Source organism: Equus caballus, chromosome 15 (genome assembly GCF_041296265.1).
Source record: "Equus caballus isolate H_3958 breed thoroughbred chromosome 15, TB-T2T, whole genome shotgun sequence".
In the NCBI taxonomy this organism is placed as follows: Eukaryota; Metazoa; Chordata; class Mammalia; order Perissodactyla; family Equidae; genus Equus; species Equus caballus.
In genome coordinates this window covers 105759833-105775321 of record NC_091698.1, presented here as the reverse complement: position 1 = coordinate 105775321, position 15489 = coordinate 105759833, and the positions used below count along the sequence as shown (strand labels likewise).

Genomic DNA, 15489 nt, shown 5'->3' with positions numbered 1-15489 from the left:
GGCAGGCTCAGAAAAGCAGAGCCGCGGAGCCGCAGGGGCGTCCCCGGCGCCACCAGACTGCAGGTTCCCGCCCGGGACGGGCAGCGGGAGGACCTGGAGACCGCGTAGACACGGATTCTCGGACCCACGCAGAGGTTCAGAACCGACTCCATCCTGGGGCCGGAGCCCTCGGCCGCAGCCGGGAACCGCATCAGGACGCGAAGGCAGCCGTGGGAGCCGCGCTCTGTGCGGACGCGGACCCGCGCGCTCGGCCTCGGGCCTCGGTCCCCAGCTGCATCGCCGCGGCCGCGGGTCCAGCGCCGTCTGGCGGCGGCTCTCCCAGCCTCACCCTCTGGGGGCGGGGGTCCCGGGGTCCGAGCTGGTCCCCGTCTCAGGGAGAGCGACCCGGGCGGTCTCGCGCGGTGGGAGTGGAGCCTGACGTGCAGACCCCGCGGGCCGCTGCGGACGCTCTTTAGTGGAAACCCGGCTGCTCGGAGCGCACGCGGGAGCCGAGAAGCCTCAGGTCTGGGACGCTCCGGGCAGCAAACAGTCAGCAGGCTCCGCTCCAGCGCGGCGCTGGCCGCCCCGGGCCCCGGCGCCCCGGGAATTCCGGGGAGCGTTCCAGGCAAGCGCTTTAGAAGGAGACCGGAGGCCTGACGTTTTTATAGGACATTGGCCCCAAAGGGACCTCCTGCAGGAGAACATCACAGCTGAAAATACCTAAAGAAGTAAAAATTCCGGGGAGACGTGGTTCAAGAGACGTTGGGAGGAGGAGGGTTCATTGGGAAGGAAAATAAGTAATCTGAGAGCAGGTCGGGGGTGTGTTCAGACTGTTTCTTGCCGAGAGTGGCTGGGAGGCAGAGAATTCAGGACCAAAGAACCCAGACGGGGGCTGGGACCGTCCTGTCTGTGACTCAGGCCCGACCCGGAGACACGTTCATCCAGGTGCCAGCAGCTCCCTTTACACCGGTTTGTGCTATTGAGAGTCCTCATTCATTTTGCTCTTTACTATTCACGGTCGCTATTATGATCCCATTAGCATGAATGACTCCTACGAGGTGTGATGCGCTCCATGCACAGCACACACACAATTCCCTGTTACAGTGCTGTGCACGTGTCATCACTGACTCTTCCCACCAGGATGTCATTCCGTAAGCAGACGTCGATGGCGCAGCAGCGGCCTCCCCGCCTTAGCATCAAAGTGCGCACCATCTGCCCACCAGAGCAGCCGGCTTTGAATTTGCCTCCCGGGACTCCGTGGTTTCACAAGGGACCCCAGGGGCATGTGTCCAGAGGGGGCAGAGGGTGTCCTCTGAGCTCCAGAAACTTCTGCCTCTGGTTATTTATCAGATCTCTGCTGGCTCAGATTTGGAGTTTCTTCCCCGAATGCATTCTGAGTCAACCCCCTCCTCTGTGCGTAGCAGCGCATCCTGGGAGCCACGGACAGAGGGAAGCGTTTGGAGCAGGAGCTGGGCCTCACACGGCCGACAGGCGAGCCTTCGGGGCCTACAGCTCGCGGGGTCCCACCAAGTCAACCAGCGTGCGCGGGTCGAGCCAGGGACCAGCAGGCTGCCCAAGTGCCTGTTTCTCTTTCTTGTTTCCCCCTCAACCTGCGGCATTTTGGAGGCGTTATGGGCAAAGTAGGCTTTTGTGAGTGTCTGGGTCCAGGCCATCAGGTTTCACAGTATTTGGAGGTCTCTTCCCTCAAGGATGGGGGGCGTGGGGGGTCTTTCACGTGCACCTGGTAAGGACCACAGCTGTTCTGTCATGAACCCCTTTTCAGGCCTAACACTCCTTGCTGAACTTGAGGGCACTCAGTAATGTTGCCACGTGAATGAATGAACACAGGCCTGCGGGACTGCGACGTGTCTGCTCTCTGGGTCTTTCCCTCCGCGGTCTCTGCTGGAGAGCAGACGCTTAATACTGTGTCTGCGGCCAGAGGGCAGGGCTCTGCATTGGCTGGGCTGACAGTGACATGTAACTATGGAAACCAGGCTCCGGACCACCCACTGGGCAGGCGCACCGCCCCCCCCCCCCCCCCCCCCCCGCAGGAGGGCCTGGGGCGCTGGAGAATGCTGGTCCATGTGGTCCGCAGGTCCCGTGGCTGCCCCTCCTGCCGCCCCCAGGCTGCTGCTTGGCTGTTTCTCTGGGTCCTTGATTGACATGTGCCTTCTCATCCTCAGTGAGGCGGTCCTCAGAACTCAGGAACGCAAGCTCTCAAGCTGCCGAAACTTCTCAAAACTCTCAAGATCTCCTCAAAAGCTCAAGACCTTTGCTGCCCTGCAATTTTTCTTGTATTTTTCCTTTGACAATTTTCTGTCTTCCATTTTCTCTCTTCTCTTTTTCAGAATCTCCTATTAGTTGGTCACTAAACCTCATGAATTCTCTATTTTATGAAAAATATTTTCATCTTCTTTTCTCTTCTCTGTATAATTTAAAGGAGATTTCCTCAACTTTATATTCTAAACTTCAACTGAATTGTTTATTTCACTTATCCAGTTTTTTGTTTCTTGGATTACGAATATAATAAATTATAATACTCTTTCTTTTCTCCTTTTCTGTCTGATGACAAATCATAGTTTTTTAAAAAAATATTTCTTCTCTTTCCAGAAATGTCTGTTTTTTCTGAGCTTTTCTTCCCTTTTTAAGTGTGTTCACTGTGCTTTCTGTTATGTTACTGCATGCTCTCCTTAAGTGGCTGGTGCTCCTTGGCTGTCTGTTCACACTTCCCAAATATTGGTCGTGACAGGCCTGTCTCTTGGATCCGCTCATTTCCAGAGGAGGCCCCCATCTTGTCTGATGGGCTGGGGTGGAGGAGAATGCAGAGTGCAGAGAGCCAGCAGCCACTTTGAGGTCGTGAGGGGGCTGGGCTTGCCATTCCACCCAAAATTCCTGTGTCAGTGCAGCAGCCCACTCTTGTGTTCTAGGTCCCGGTACTGAGCTCCCCTTTCTGCTGGGTGAAGGGGGCCAGGGCTGGGAATGCAGTACCCATTTCCTCTTCCTCAATGATAAACCACGTGTGAGAGGCCCCAGGAGCCTCGCCGGCCAGGTGTGGTCCATAGTATGGACCACAGGGAATGGCCATAGTATTTGGGGGTCTCTCCCCTCAAGGATGGGGGGTTGTAGGGGGTCTTTCCGTGTGGAGTGTCCTTAACGAGGGAGCCGCTCTGCGTCCGGGACAAAAGGAGAGCCTGAGACGGGAGCTCCCCGTGTCAGGCGTGGAGACGGGCCCTGGCGCCCCGCGTGCTTCTGTGATGAAGAAGGTGGGTCTCGCCAGCCCCCCGTGCGTTTTCTGCTGCTGACCGCTGAGCCCTGTCCTGACAGACAACACAGAAGCTGCTGCTCCTTTTCTCTCCCCTTTCGCTCGGGGAACTCAGAGCTAAATTTAGTGTCAATCATTGCTGCGGGTTGATTGAGCCCCCCAAAAAGATTCGTGGGCGTCCTCACTCACGGAACCGTGAATAGGCCTTATGCGGAAATCAGGTCAAGATGAAGCCACACTGGATCAGAGTGGCCTAATCTGGTGACTGGCGCCCTCAGAAGAGGAGGAAACACAAACACAGGAGGAGGAGCCACGTGGCGATGGAGGCAGAGACGGGGGACGCGCCCACCAGCCCAGGGACCCTGAGGATGCGGCACCAGAAGCTGGGAGAAGCAGGGAGGGGCGTCCCCCCTCGAGCCTTCAGAGGGGGCGCGGCCCTGCCTGGGTCTTGATTTCCGATTCTGGCCTCCAGAACTGGGAGAACAAATCCGTGTTGTCTTACGTCACCCATTCGTGGTCTTTGTCATGGCAGCTCAGGAAACTGACACCATCGTGGTTGTTACTAGTTTGGGTTCCTGGCCCAGACGTTCCCCCATTTCCTATAGGATTTCTGTTGCTTCTGCCATGCGACCATGCTCTTCCGTGGACAGAGATTTACCGCGAGTTTGCTCAAGCTGCAATGACACGTGGGAGGGAAGATGACAGACAATCGAGGAGACCCTGCGGCCGCAGACTCAGGAGGGAGTCCGGGGTGGCCTCCCCACGGGGCTGCAGTGGTGGGAAGGTGGGGACCTGTCTTCACCCGGCTCGCTCCAACGGCCCACTTGTCCTCCCTCGGGGTCCTGCTCCGGAGGAGGCATGGCGGCCGTGTGGCGGGAGTGTGGGTGACCCCAGAGGCGGCTGGGGTGGCCGGCAGACCCGGAGCTCGCGGGTGGGGCCCACAGGATGCCCATGGCTGCAGCTTCAGGAACCGCTCAGACCGTGCGTCCCTGTGGGAGCCGCCCGCATGGCCACTCCAGGTAAGCTCATGTCAACCGAATCAGGCGACGTTATACGACGGCCCCTCTGCCGCAGGGACGGGGCCTCAGCGCCTGTCAGCCTCACGCGTGGCCATGGGGACCATGACCCTGGGCAGGACAGCTCTGGCCTGGGCGTCTGTGGGTGCCGTGGGCTGCCCGCTCGGCTGCATGGGGGTCGGTCCCCCTGAGAGGGGCTGGGCGGATGCAGGGGGAGCGGGGACTCCTCGGGGCTGCAGAACGTGATGGGCAGAGGATCTCAGCTCACTCGTTTGTGTCTTCCTACTTATTTTCCCACCATTTTTGCTGGAACGAGAAGCATCTGCTGCGAAGGAACCTGTTCCTGGGGCTGAAGCCAGAAAAAGGGTTTGCGTTTCACGGTTGAGTGTCGTGGACGCCAGGCCCAGGGTCGGAGAGAAGTCGGTGTCTACACCGCAGATCTGGAGGAATCTGTCCAACGAGGTCAAGGTTCTCGGAGCAGAAGAAGGAGGAGGGAGAGGGAGGAACAAGGAGAGCGGAGACACCGGCGGGTTGAAGGGGAGGCCCCAGGGTCCCCTTGTGTCTCCGCAAGAGGAGGACCCGCAGAAGAGAAAGGGCCACGGGTGCGAGCTCCCCCGCCTCACCCCTCCAGAACAGCATGTCAGGGGGACCCCAGAGGCCCCTCCACCCTGCAGACAGCCCAGAAGCTGAGGAAGCTGGCAGGACACTGGGAGACAAGGGGCTGGCTGGGGGCTGACATCAGACCAGACAGGACAGGAGCCAGGAGCCTCGGGGCTGCCCACTGCCCAGGGAGCAGACAGCAGAGGCGCTGGGCCCCCCGGAGCAAGTCCTTGTCCACGGTGAGCACAGAACAGAAACCAGCTCCATCACAGAAAACAGACTTGTACAATTTATATGTAGTACAGTCACGTTTTAAAAATTGCCACATTGCTGAGAACCATTATTTGCTTACAATCTAGGTGATGTTGTGCTGATCAGAAATGATCAGAGGAGTGAAAAGATCTGGGGTCGGAGCTGCCCCCACTGACCACGAAGCTTCGAAGCCTTTGCACGTGTGTGCACGTGCGTGTGCACGCGTTTTACACCGAGTTTGTAATTCAGATTAGATCACAGACCGGACCTGAAGTCTTTGAAGAGATCAGTTTCCCTCCCTGTTTACTGGAGATAAAAAGGACCTCGTTGTCCGCACGGTTGAGTTTTGGCTTGTCCGTCGGTCTTTCCCGTGGAATTACAACAGGCTCTTTCCTGGGGGAGAGGCGGCGCTGAGGGTTTTGTTTCTCCCGAGACCCCGGCCTGGTGGCCACGACGGCAGCCGTGGGAGGCCGAGCCCAAGGGCGTGCAGGATCCGCCCCCGCCCGTGGAGCGAGGGGCGCGTGCGACGGGCGGTCTCTCGGTGACCAGGGGGCCCTGCGGGAAGCTCAGCCCTGGACGCTGGAGGAGGTGCCCCTGCCGCCTGAGGGAGCGGCTGCCACGCAGGGAGGGGCTGAGGGGCCAGCACCCGAGGGCGACTCTGCCCCCGAGGGCCGCCCGCAGCAAGAAGAAGGGGCCGCAGTCCGCCGACCCCAGGAACTGACTCCTGCCAAGACCCCGAGGGAGCATGGAGGGGCTGCGAGCTCGGGGCGGGACGCGCTGCTCACGCTTGACCTGAACCTTGACCCTAGCGGAGGGCGCCCACCCGTGGGGGCCGAGATGACCAGCGGGCGTTGTCTCAAGCCCCTGCGTCCATGGGACGTTAGAGACCCGGCAGGAGACTCCTCGAAAGCGGTGAAGACGGCGGCACCGCGCCCCCCGCGCCCCCGCGCCCCCGCGTCCGGGCGCTGCTCCTTGGGGCCGAGGCCGCGGACCCTGCATCCCCGCCCTCTGATGCCGCCCCCCCAGCGGAGAGACGAGCTGGAGCCGGCCGTGTGAGGGGCTTCAGGAGGCGACGTGCAGTGACAGGCCCCGGCAGAGGCTGCAGGGGACCCTTGGCTGAGTCGGGCCGGGAAGGCGAACAGAGGGCGGGCTTCCGACTTTTCTCGCGGCCCTTCCGGGTTCGCAGTTTGGGACAGATGTTGGATCTTCAAACATCTTCAAACAGGAAACCACTGAGAATGAAATGGAAGAGGTGGAGCGCAAGGCGCTTTTGGGGGCAGCGGTCAGCACAGGGCGGTGCACAGGGGACCTGTCCCCCGGGGCGTCGGGACCAGGACCCGGAGGAGGCCGGACCCCGAAGGGCGGCGAATGCAAATCCCCAGAGGCTTTCCCTTGTGGCCGCCGGTGCCCAGGGGGCAGCTCGAGGCTGGCGGGCCGGAGGCGGTGAGGACGCAGGAGCTGAGGGCTCGTCGTGGCGCCGGTGGAGGCCTCCTCTCTCCTTCGGGGCGGTGGGTGCCGGTGGACGGACGCGCAACAGGCCGGAGGCCCCCGGGCCCCCAGGCCGGCCGCGCGGAGGCGCAGAGCCAGGTCCTCGGCAGGGTCCCGGCGACCCTCCTTGGGGGGCTGCAGCTCGCACAGAGTGGCTGCTGCCTGCGGCCCCCTCCGGCAACACCCCAGACCTCGGGCCGGAGAAGAGGCTGTGGGCAGACCACAGGGGCACCTTCCCTGTCCCCCGCGGCGGGGCAGCCTGGCCAGACGGCCGAACAGTGTGGACGGCGTGGAAGAGGGCGCGGCCGTTCCCGGGAGTGCCCTCCAAGGAGCCCGCCGAGTCCACTCAGCGCAGGGTCCCATCTCCCTCGGCGCGTCTGCTCCTCCTGGAGGGGGCCACCTGGACCCTCGCTCCTCGCTCCTCCTCTCCGGCAGGTCACAGAGAGGGCTGGAATCTGGGAGGCCTTTCTTCTCGTGTTAGTGTGAAGTAGGATGCTTCGCATATGCTGCCTTAACAGAAAGTCACCGCCGGGTCTGGAGCGCCCGGGCTCTGCCCCGCGGCTCCCTCCGCGCTCTGGGCTGCAGACCAGGACCGGACTCAGAGAGCCGGACGGCGGAGGAGCGTCCGCGTGGGAGGCCGAGGGTCCGAGTGCTCGCAGCGAGGCCCCAGGGCTCGTCCACGGCTCGGATCGCAGGTGCTGGACGGGCGGTATTTCGCTCCCTGACGCTGTGGAATTTGGGTTTATCATCAGAGAAGGTCTTGAGAGAAGAACAACGCGAACCTCCTTTAGTGTCCTCCGTCTGTGCGGGTGTGGTCTTGGCGACAGGGGCCAAGAGCTCAGCCATGGGAGGGAGCGGAAGGCCTCCCCGTCCCGCTCACTGGCAGACATGGACACGGCTGTGCTCGGCCCAGAGCAGTGGGCGTTCCACGGGGTGAGGACGGCTGGGGTGGAGCAGGTCCGCCCCACTTTGCTTCCCGGTCTAGCCCTGGAGAGCAGCTAGTGAGCTATCCTGCGAGACCAAAATGAAACCTAGGAGACAAGGTAGCTGTCTGCCCTCGTTAATGATAGTTTCTCGGGTACCTGCACTGTGAACGCCTGTCCTAGGTCTTGCAGGTGTACCGAGTGAGTGAGGTGAAGGTGACCCACGGATGGAGAACACTGGACAGTCCCAGCTTTCTCCTTACTGGCATGGGAAGGTGAGTGACTGGTCTTCCTTGAGTTAGTTTTCTCAGCTCTAAAATGGGAACCATACAGATCTCAGGGTCGTGTGGTTGACTTTACACGTTTTTGTAAAAAGGACGGCAGCTCGACATCACAGAGAGGCAGGATGCATAAACGTTTCCTCCTCTTCTTGGGCTCACAAAAACTACGTTTCCCAGCACCCCATGGGTGGGCTATATTTCCCAGCATCCCATGGATGGACTGCATTCCCCAGCATTCCACAGGCGGACTACATTTCCCAGCATTCCAAAGATAGACTACATTTCCCAGCATGCCACAGGTAGACTACATCTCCCAGAATCCCATAGATAGACTACAACTCCCAGCATCCCAAAGGCAGAGTCCATTTCCCAGCAGCCCACAGGAAGACTACCTTTCCCAGCATCCCACGGGTGGACCACATTTCCCAGCATCCCACAGGTAGACTACATTTCCCAGCATCCCACGGCGGACTACACTTCCCAGCGGCCCTTGCTTTAGGTGATACAATGGACTGAGTTCTGCCCACAGGAGTTGGAGGAGGTGTGTGCTCCTCCTTCTCTGCCGTGGATCCTCCACGTTCTTGTTCTCCCTCCGGTTGTGGAATGGAGACAGACTCTTGCAAAATGTGCTGAAGATGGCAGAGTACTTCTGTCCTGTTCCCCAGCCAGTTCTGTTATGTGAGCAAGAAGGCAAGATCTGCTCTGTTGGGGCCAGTGTCGGGTGTGTTTGTTATGGCAGTTAGCCTTTCCTAGCTCTTACATTAAATGAGATGATTGATCACAAAAATAACTCACCTGGTAAGTATTCAGTATGGTGACTTATTTTCACTACAATTCTCTTGAGAAGAAGCAAGCAAAATAAACATTCTAAAAAAGACTACCTTCTCATTTATGATAGATAGTGGGGGAACTGAAAATAAATAAACCAGATCATATGGTCCAGGTGGAAAAGGTTTAAGAGTGTCTAGGAGGTGATTTTTTAAAAAAATTATTTTGGTTAAGCCCTATGAGAAAAGATAGGACTTCTAAGATTATTTATTTTTCAGGGTTAGAATCGTGACTTTAATTTTGGAGAATCTTCCTAATCTGCCTTGAAGTGGAGTGGGATTGAGGTGATGGCAGAGATGTACGTTCAGCATCCTTACACACAAAGAAGCAGGTTCAACAGGTAAAGAGGCCCCTCCAGCCGCCTCCCCTCCCCTCGCCCTGCAGCTCTCTCCTGCCTCTGCCGGCCCCACGGTGTGCCTGAGTCCTGACATCCCCACCCAGGCTTGCCGAGGGTCTTTGCAAGGAGGTGGAGTTGGGCCAGTCGCCTCCTGAGTCAGTTCAGACCCAGGCAGAACATTCTGGGGTTCCTCTTTCCCTGTCCTTCCGCCTAAGGCCTCTGACCATGCTCCTGGCATCTCGCGTCTCCAGGCCCTTTCGCACCTGGTGAAGCATTCGTGTCTGATGACATCCAGGTGCTTCAAGCTGCATTTAGTGAACACGGCTGCTCCCTGTTTTAACCACAACTCTGACCAGCCTTTTAAAAACTGTGTTGAGTCAGTGACGCATAAAAGCATTTCTTCAGCGCTGATATGTGCAGGCATGAGCGAGGTGCAGTGGACATGCGGGAACTAAGAAATGGTCCCCATGCATACACACAGGTAGTCACAACAGAGCACAACAGACCCTGCAGTCACTCAGTGGTGGGGCGCAAAGGGACAGACCTCGCTTCCTGGAGAGAGAAGTCAGGGGCGGTTTCAATAAGTTGATAAAAAGGATCAGAGTCGAGAAGAGGCACAGAGGAGAGGGGCCCTGGGTTGGAGCATCAGGCTGCCTGGGGTGGAACCCTGGCTCACTGACAAACCGTACAACCTTGAGCAGTTACTTCACTTCTCTTTGCCTCAATTCCTAATCTTTGAAACGGATGATTAGGGTACCTATTTCCCTGGGTTGTTATGAAGATTAAGAGGGTTAATATACAAAGGTGTTTGGTGCACACCAAATGCTAAATAGCATTAAGCAACATTATTTAGAAGGACCGGAAGGCATTTACGGGGCAGATGGGGAGGTGGAGAAAAGGGTATTCTAGGTAACGGGAAGACGGAGGCGTCAAACACTAGGCTGTGTGTGGGGTCCTGGCAGCTCAGAGAGGCTAGGTGAGGCGGTGGAGGTGGGTAGGGGAGCAAGGGCACAGGGCCAGGTCAAGGAGACCTGTGGGTGCACGTTAGGAATCTGGATGTGGTTTCCCAGCCAGTCACCTCCTCCCAGCTTCTCTGCCCTTCCCTACCCATCCTGCACCCTGCTCTCATCATCCTCTGGACCAGCCACGCCTCATGTCACCTCTGCGCCTGCATTTCCCCGGGGCTGCGTCAGAGCTGCAGGTCTGTTTCCCTTCTCTGCGCCCTGACGGCTGAGTGCTGCGGGAGACAAAGACGACGCCTCCCCCGAGGGTCACGGGTAATGGGTCAGGGTTTCCTGGGAGCCTCGGCATCCCCATTACTCATCTCGCTCAGCTCATGGCCTTTCACTCGCTCCTCAGCAGGGCATTCCCGCCCTCCCCAAGGCGCCTGCCTGAGGTGCCCGCTCACTCGTGGCTGTGTCCTCTGGGGAAGCCCGGTGTGCACAGCATTTCCTCACTGACATCCTCACTCATCTTTCCTGACCTTCTAGTGCTTGGTCTTCTCACCTCCTCTAAGATCTGGCCCCGTCAAGTCCCGAGCCCGCGCTGTGTCATTAATTTCCTTCCATCTCCGGTTTCTTCCCTTCAGATGAATAACATGCCCAGTCTCTCTCTTCCTGTGACACCCTCCTTGCTCCCAAGCCCTTATGGTCACTCTGAGTGCTGTTTGCTTGTCTCCTCTATGGTTCTCTGGTGTCACAACCTCCTGTCACCACTTGACCCCTTTCCTTAGCCCTCTGGCCCATCTCCGTCTTGCTTTGGCATCGGGCGCCTTCTCTGACCTCTCCCTGAGGTGACTGCCATGTTCCTGACGTCTCCGCCCTCCTAAACTTGGAGTCCAGTAATCCCCGGGTCTCTCTCTCTCTGCCACCCCATCCTGTGGCCACCTTCTCCTCTCCCAGATGCCTGGGCCCTCGAAACACTGCCTGTCGCACGCCTGTCTCTGTCATGGCCTCACTCTGGTCCGCCTGTCCGCCTATGCTGGGGTTGCCCACGCGTCCTTGCTGCCGCTCTTCTCATTCTGCTCCTGGTCCCTGGGTGGCTGTGGGGCCGGTCCTGACCCAGCCCCTGCTCATTCTTACAGTGCTCTCTCCAGAGCGCTGTCCTGACTTCCAGCTGCCTGCAGACATTTCTGCTTCAAAATCTCACAAAACCTGAAGCCTATGTATTTCAAATGAAATAATTGTCTTTCCCCCACTGCTGTGGACTGAACGTGTCCCACAGATGCCTGTGCTGAAGCTCTAACCCCCAGTGTGGCTGGTTTTGGAGAAGGGGCCTCTGAGGAAGTGAGTACGATTAAGTGAGGCCGTGAGGGTGGGGCCTCGCTCCAGCAGGATTAACTCATAGGAGTATAAGAAGAGACACTGGAGAGCTGTTTCTCTCTCTGCCAGCTGACGACGCTGGGAAGGTGGCCGTCTCCGAGCCAGGAAGATGGAGCTTCCCACTGACTAGATTTGCCGGAACCTCGATACTGGATTTCCATTCTCCAGAACCGTGAGAAAGTGAATTTCTGTTGCTTAGCCCACCCCGTCTATTGCATGTTGTTGTGGCGGCCTGAACAGTTCAATGTGCCCATTTTTGTGTAAATGTACCTCTTTTCCCATGTTCTTGACTCACAGCATCACCGTCCTTGCAGTTGCTCCCCTGCTTGGCTCCCTGTCCCCTGCAGCCTTCACCCACTGGCCCTGCTGGTTTTACTCCTGAACGTTTCTCTAACCTTCCGTCTTTGCTACCATGGCACGGACCCAGCGCCCGTCCTCTTGCATTTGGGTCCCTAGGGGCTGCTCACCCGTCTCCCTGTGCCGTCAAACCCTCCGCAGCTGCCAGGATGGGGCGTGTGAAACACAGACTCGGCGTTCCATTTAAAGCCCCCTCATACACCGCCCTTCCCCAGGGCGAAGGGCATCTCTTTCTTCAAAATGCAGCCCAAGTCTCCTCCCGGTAGAGCCTGTCTGTCTAGCCTGGTCTGCCCTGGACCCTGCCCCTCTCTTCCTGACCCCATCCTCTGCTGCGTGGTGGCTTCTATCTATGCACAGCCTCCTCCTGCCCAGAGTCTTCCTCTTCTCTTAAGGGCAGAGAAGTGGTACCCAACTCTGTCAACCAGAGCCTGACGTGGTGATCAGGGATGCCGTTGAAGGCGTCTCCATCACTGTTAGCTGAACGAAATGAGTGACTGATGCAGCTCCAGGGACTCAGGAGAGAGGGTTGGGTGCGGGTTGAGGTTTCCTTGGGAATGTACCTAACAGGTCTCAGTTTCCTAAGATGCCTGTCTGATTTCTCTGAGTCGAAGACCTGTCTTTCCCACCGTGTCCTCTTCCTTGATTTGAGCATTCATCCCATTTGATCTGCCCTATGTGTGGGGTCTTGGTGTAAACATTTGTCCTCAATGTGAGGTCCTGGGCTTGGGGAGGGCGAGTGCTGTGTTTTCTCACCATCCCACAGTGGCTGTCCTGAGCCAAACGTAGAATGGAGGGGACAGGCTGCACGCCCCACGCACCGGCCGTGTTGGCCTCCCGGCTGGACTGAGCATTGTCCTCAGTTTGTATGAGCTGGAACTGAGGAGCGTGCTCCTGACCTGTGTCATCTGGCCTTCAGCTCCTCATATATAAAATCGGCATTTTCCACAATGCCTTCTAATTGCTGTACAGAATTACCTGACTCCTCCCCTCTGGGCATTTGGGTCGCCTCTGGTCATGGGCCTCATTTGGGGGAGGGTCGGCCTGAGAGTCTCGACTTTGTTCCTCCTGTGATTTATCCCGCGTCCATCCTAACGGTGACGAGACCACTCAACCACACAGGCCTGGGAGCCTGGCGTGGGCCCTGGTGCGCGGAGGGTCCCCCTGGCCTGCTGCTGAGCCCTGTGGGGCCCCGCGCTCACAGCTGCCTTCACAAGCGATGGGGATGAGCCCGGCGGGAAGACCCTGTCACCCTCAAACGCTCGAGAAACAGCAGAAATGGATTCGCCCTGGGGGGCAGATGTTTTTAAAATGTGCTGTCTATAATTAGAAAAGAAAAGGAATTCAGTTTTTTTTTTTTATCACTGGGTGTCAGGAGCACGTCTCAGTAGAAACGTTTGCCTTAGTTATATGAGGACGCATCTGGTTTTGAAAGACTCGCTTTTCACGTTGAACACTGCTTGTCTAGAAAGATGGGCCTGTCCTAAAGGTAAGACAGAACATTCTCCACGTGCTGCCCGTCAGCTCTGCTCAGGAAACGGGCCGGGAGGAGATCCCCTCACCCTGCCTCTCCCCTGTTGACAGACTCCCTGTGAAATGATGGAAACGATTTCACGACAAATGGGGCCTCGGGGTGCCCAGAGCTCCTGTCGACTCTGAACGTCCTTGTCCCGGAATATCCGGGGTGACCTGTGCGAGAGGAAAGTGGTGTGGGCGTGCTCCGGGGGCCCCGGGAGCCACGGTGTGCGTTCCTGCCTCATCTGCTGTTTACTGCTGCTTTGTTATCTGCTGACACTGTCAGAAGGTGATCCTCTGTCATCTAATGAGTTGTCACAACTTGGGGAAAAAAGAGAATAAAACAGGAAATTTCTGTTTCAGTCTCATCTTTCCTTCCGATTCTAAAAGCCTCTTTGTGTTCACAGCACGTGGGGGTTCGAGGAGCCCTGCATCTCGGCGCCACCCGTGTCCTTGGGACGCTCCTCCTGACCAGGGCCCTAAGGGCTGCCGGTCAGCCCCGGACAGCCACAGGCCCCGGGGAGAGAGAGGTGCAGACCCCGCTGCGCGGCCCCCGCCCAGGGTCACTGCTGTTACACCTTCAGCGAGGAATGCTGCGCCTGCCCAATAAAATACATGGAAAGCTGTGCGACAGATAAAAACTGCAGGTCAATATACAATAGGACGTTATTCAGCCTTAAAAACGAAGGAAATCCTGTCACAGGCTATAACACGGATGGACCACGAGGACATTGTGCTGAGGGAAATAAGGCAGGTGTGAAAGGACACATAGCATGTGGTCCCCGCACATGAGGTCCCAAAGTCATCAGTCCACGGAGACAGAGGGCAGATGGGGGTGCTGGGGGCTGGGGAGGGCGCCCAGTCAGTGTTTACTGGAGGCCGAGTTTCAGTTTGGGAAGATGAGAAGAGGTCCACGGATGGAAGCTGGTGATGCTTGTACTACAGTGTGAGTGTAATTAATGGCACTCATCTGTGCACTTAAAAATGGTTAAGATGGTAAATTTTATGGTATACGTTTCTGACTACCACAAAAATAAGTGCAGGTCTGTTCTGAACGCTGCTCGCGGCCCTGCTCATCCCTTCGACCCACGAGCCCCCTGCCCTGTTCTCCTTCACGCACAGACATTTCAGACCCTGCAGAAGACGCGGTTAGTCACCCCGCACCAGGGGGCTCAGCGCACTTGCCTACGCGGCATCCATTTCCTTTTTGTCCTCGAGAGGACTAAAGGTAGCAGTTCAGACTGTCCTGGTTAAGCTTTTATAGTAAAATAAGGTTTCACAGCCTCTGCACAGTTCTGCAGCCACAGGTGGGCCCTTTGCTGGACCTGGGCCTGAGAGGCTGGAGAGGTCGCAGTCCTGGCTCCAGTTCACGCTGGAAGCGACGCCTGGACCAGAGCCCCAGGGCCCTTCCCGGCACAGCTGGTGGGTGGGAGGCTGGGCCATGTGGTCATTCCCGCGTGCCTGGGCCTCTGTGGCTCCTCCAGGGACCTGGGACCCTGAAAGGAGAGTCTGCCTAGCCCTGGGGGGCTACGGGAGTGGAGGGCAGACCCACAGTGCTCTGGGGGAGGGGTCTGCAGAGCAGAGAGAGCATTGATGGGGGTTCTAGAAGGGAGAGATTCTCGGGGTGCAAACTGTGCGAGTAACACGAATCTGTCAGCTATGACTGTCCTTGCTAAATGTGGCCTGCGTCCCGGGGTTCTGTCCTGTCAGGACGAGGGCACCCCTTTGGACCAACTCCCTTCTCCTCGCCTGAGACCCTGGTAAGACTTGTCCCTGGGGAAAAGAAACAGGGAAGAGGCCCGAAGCCCAGGAGAGGCAGGCATCTTTACGAGATCACCTTGGTTGTGGCAGCTGGGTGTCAGACAGAGGTGTGTGGGGTGAGGCCCAGTGGCATTTGGGGGGGGGGGGGACAGGGCATGACCCTGGCGAGGCCTCCTGGCCCACTGCCCGAGGCTCGGACTCTGGGCTCCGCAGATGCCCCAGAGCCCAGGACACGCAGCCGTTCCCCCGCAGCTGCCCACCTCCTGGTGTGAGAGCTGTGGAACCCAAAGTACTTACATTTGATCAGAGGAATGGAACTTGTCTCTGTGTCAGATTGCAAAACACGTACACCCTTATTCCTATGCCACATGGGCAGGGTTTACACATTTAATCGATAGCCAAAGATCTAAGAAAGTAGGAACTTTTTGGAGGCATTTTGGCACTGCCTGTCAAACTGTAAAAACTAGCGTTTTTGCTTCTAGCCTGCATCCTGAAGATGCGCTCGCCCGAGAACACGCAGACGTCCGCAGCGGGAAGCCTATGCTCGAGTTCCTGGAACGGGACTGAGCCGC

General features: G+C 57.8%; 1 protein-coding gene and 1 long non-coding RNA gene across 52 annotated transcripts in view; one reads left to right on the top strand and one right to left on the bottom strand.

Annotated features, from left to right (window-relative positions):
* MYT1L (myelin transcription factor 1 like) overlaps positions 1-15489 on the bottom strand; it is a 446903-nt gene that overhangs the window by 18777 nt on the left and 412637 nt on the right. The gene's annotated exons all lie outside the window — the stretch shown is intronic.
* Positions 8287-13518, top strand: LOC138917945 (uncharacterized). 2 transcript variants are annotated; one of them, XR_011426639.1, is made up of 5 exons: positions 8287-8599; positions 8848-8969; positions 11357-11459; positions 13017-13130; positions 13226-13518. It is a non-coding gene; the product is annotated as an uncharacterized lncRNA (long non-coding RNA). The 2 variants fall into 2 exon arrangements; XR_011426638.1 differs by having other exon boundaries at positions 11357-11467.